Genomic DNA, 3293 nt, shown 5'->3' on the forward strand with positions numbered 1-3293 from the left:
GAAATGTACAAACATGGTGAAAGACTCTCCAAACAAAGAAAAAACACAATTGGCTGAAATCGAACACAGCCTCTCACAACAATGCTAACTGGTACACTGATGCCGAGTGGGTCCCTAAAGCACTTAGCTAGTGGGGAAAGCCTATACTACAAGGGACCTGCCCTCCAAAAAATAATTTCACGTTTTTGGGTCCCCCTTGTATTACTGTTCATCAAATTTTAATACAATAGAGAATGCCATGTGCTAACAGGTGTTTCCAGGTTACCTCCATTTTTGGTTTGGAATCAAGTCTTTCATGCCATTTCAGTATATATATTCAAACATTTGACAAATATTTCACTAAATAGGAGATTTCAGCTGTGTGATAGTTGAAAAACAGCAACATCTGTCCTCTTTCATAAAGTGAAAATGAGTACACTGTATTTCTAGTTTAGATGAATGAGGATATTCTTGATACAAAGTAACCAAAACTAAGTTTAGAAGGAGATTGGATACTGGGGCTATTAGGACTGTAGCTGTTATCCATAAATCCCCAAGGAAAATTTTTTGCTTATCAGAAGGTTTTCATTATCAGGTCTCACTGACTGTCATAGTAGGACAGTATTGTAAATTTGATTTATTATAGTACATCTATTTGTATACTAATTAAATATTGCTTTCTTGCCTCATATATTGGGGCTCTACATAGGATACAATTGAAATTTTATGCACTTAGTGATCACATTAGCATGTAGAATCTAAAATGTTGAACTCAAAAAGTGAAGAATATGAATGGTGGCCACCAAGGGCTGGTACCAGGGCAGATCGGGGAGACGTTAGTCAAAGGATGCAAAATTTCACTCAGAGAGGAGGAATAAATTTAGGTGATCTATTGTATAGTATGGATTATAGTTAATAACAATTTATTGTATACCTTGAAAATTGCTAAGAGGGTAGAGTTTGAGTGTTTTCAGAGAAAAGTGAGATGATGGGTATGTTAATTATCTTGATTTAGCCGTTCTACAAATGTATAAATATATTAAATATCATATTTTATGCCATTATGTATAACTTTTATTTGTAAATTTAAAAAAATAAAATGAGAAAAAATAAATTTTATGCTGTTAGGATCCTGGAAATATTTCTCAACACATTACATTTTGTATTTCATTTTGGCTTCATTATCATTCTTCAGGGTGTTTTGAAAGCATTTTTCCCCCTGCACAGAAATCCAGCAATGAAGGGGAGACTTATGGCTGAAAAAAATTTACTGACTTTAAATAGATCGTGACTTTTTTTCAGAGGCTCTGTTCTAGAGATTGCACTGTACAAACATTGTTTTCTAGATCATAAGGCTAGTTAGTGTTAGTGTTATGACCAGTATAAATATTTTACTTGCTATTTTGTGAGTGGTATTTGGAAGGTGTTACACATTCTTATTTTATTTTATCTTATTTTTTATTTTTATTTTTTTGAGTTGGAGTCTCACTCTGTCACCCAGACTGGAGTGCAGTGGCTACTCCCGGCCACCAGAGCCTCCACCTGCTGGGCTCCAGCAATCCTTCTGCCTCAGTCTTCCAGTAGCTGGAACTTCAGGTGTACACTATCACACCCAGCTAATTTTTTGATTTATTGTAGAGATGAGGTCTCATCAAGTTGCCCAGGCAGGTATCCAACCCATGACATATTCTTATTTTAATCTCTTTATGTAGATGAAGCAACTGAATCCTTGTGTGGGGCTATATCAGGGTTAAGTGTGACATGTTTCATTAGGTTATCTTTTATGCTGAAAGTGTTTTTCTGTGTGGTTATACTTATATAGACTAAGTAGAAGGAATAGCTGCAAGATTATGAGAAGTATGTGTTACAGGATGGTGGGGGGAAGAAGATACTGAGTCAAATTAATAAGTATTATTGAGTGACTCATATGTGTGAATATGCATTGATACACTGCGGATCCTGTTGTTCCAAAACAAATCAGGTGTCCATTCTGGTCTGTTCACAGGTGATCATGGAGGAAGCACTTTATTCCCACTGAATGTCACAAATGAGTTTCCAGAATATGGGACCATGGAGGAAGGTGGAGAAGGCCTTAGAGCTTCTCTAGAATTTGATGGTGAGTCTCTACCATGCCACTCACAAGGGCAGCAGGGGGTCCAGCTTCCCACTGGCCACTACTCTGGACTTGACAGTGTTACAGAAGGACCAAAAGATGTCAGAGAGGCCCCCTCTCAAAGTCACCTCAAAGAACCTAGTTTACAGCCCATTGACTCTTGATTTCTGCTCTGAAAGTCACAGAGGCAAGAATTGCATCAGGAACATTACAGGCTGCAAAGGTACTAGACAAAGTTGTTGTTTCTAGTTTTTCAGTTCAACAGATGGAAAAAGAGTTGGGCACTGCCAGTTGTAAAACACAGAGCCAACAAACCACTCCCTGCTGGCCAAGGAAAACCACTAGGCATACCTCTTTCAGCTGAAGTAACAACTGAGGAAAATATTTATTTGAGCATCCAGAAGGATCTGACTGCCCTGCTAACTGGAGATACTCAGGCACAACTTCCCCAGAGAAATGAAGAGAAAGGGAATGATGGGAGAAAAGGTGCTTTGTGCTTGCGGGAGCCTGTTTGACCTGGGTCCTTCTTGGGGAGCCCAGCAGTGACCCACAACTCTGTGAGCAGTATTGGTTTCTTGAAAGAGCTGAGGTCTGCTCTCAGCAGAGAGTACCCAGTGGGATGTGATCGAGGCAGCTCTCTGGAACACACAGGCCAGATCAAACGTGGAATTTCAAGGGGCAGAGATATTGAGGACAGGAAGAGAAAGGAGAGAGCATAAAACCCAGCATACCATAGATTTCGAGACATCACTTGAAAGAACAGCCTCTACAGAAAGCAAAGACTTTTCCTAAGTACTATGCCATCTCATGTCATCTGCTGGTTTGTGTAATTCAAATAATTTAACTGAGAGTGTTTGGGATGAATCCTGGAAAACTCCTTCAGAGAGGCCTGGCACTAGCTCATGGGCATATTTCCCTGTGTGTCTTGATGAGAGTGGAGAGGATGAAATCTTCCTGAAGGAAAACAAACAACATCTTGACAAAAATCCTGAACCAGAGAAAGAAAAAGAAAGGTGAGCTCCCAGAGTACCCCACTGTTCGTGATGCTTGGTAAACACGAGAGAAAACTGTTTCTGGTATTTGGCATGAGAACTCAACTCATAGTACACTGGGTCCTCGTTATCATAGAATGGAAGAGAAGTTACCATAATCTAAGACCTTCTAGCTCAATTCCTTCTAAGTTTCTGAGATATTAAAGTGA

The 3293-nt window shown here is 39.3% G+C and overlaps 1 pseudogene; it reads left to right on the plus strand.

The window, feature by feature from the left end:
• Positions 1 to 1984: 1984 nt before the first annotated feature.
• LOC110595471 lies at positions 1985 to 3109 on the plus strand (annotated as a pseudogene).
• Positions 3110 to 3293: the final 184 nt, after the last annotated feature.

Source organism: Carlito syrichta, unplaced genomic scaffold, assembly GCF_000164805.1.
Source record: "Carlito syrichta isolate Samal-C Ts95f unplaced genomic scaffold, Tarsius_syrichta-2.0.1 Scaffold302151, whole genome shotgun sequence".
Taxonomy (NCBI): domain Eukaryota; kingdom Metazoa; phylum Chordata; class Mammalia; order Primates; family Tarsiidae; genus Carlito; species Carlito syrichta.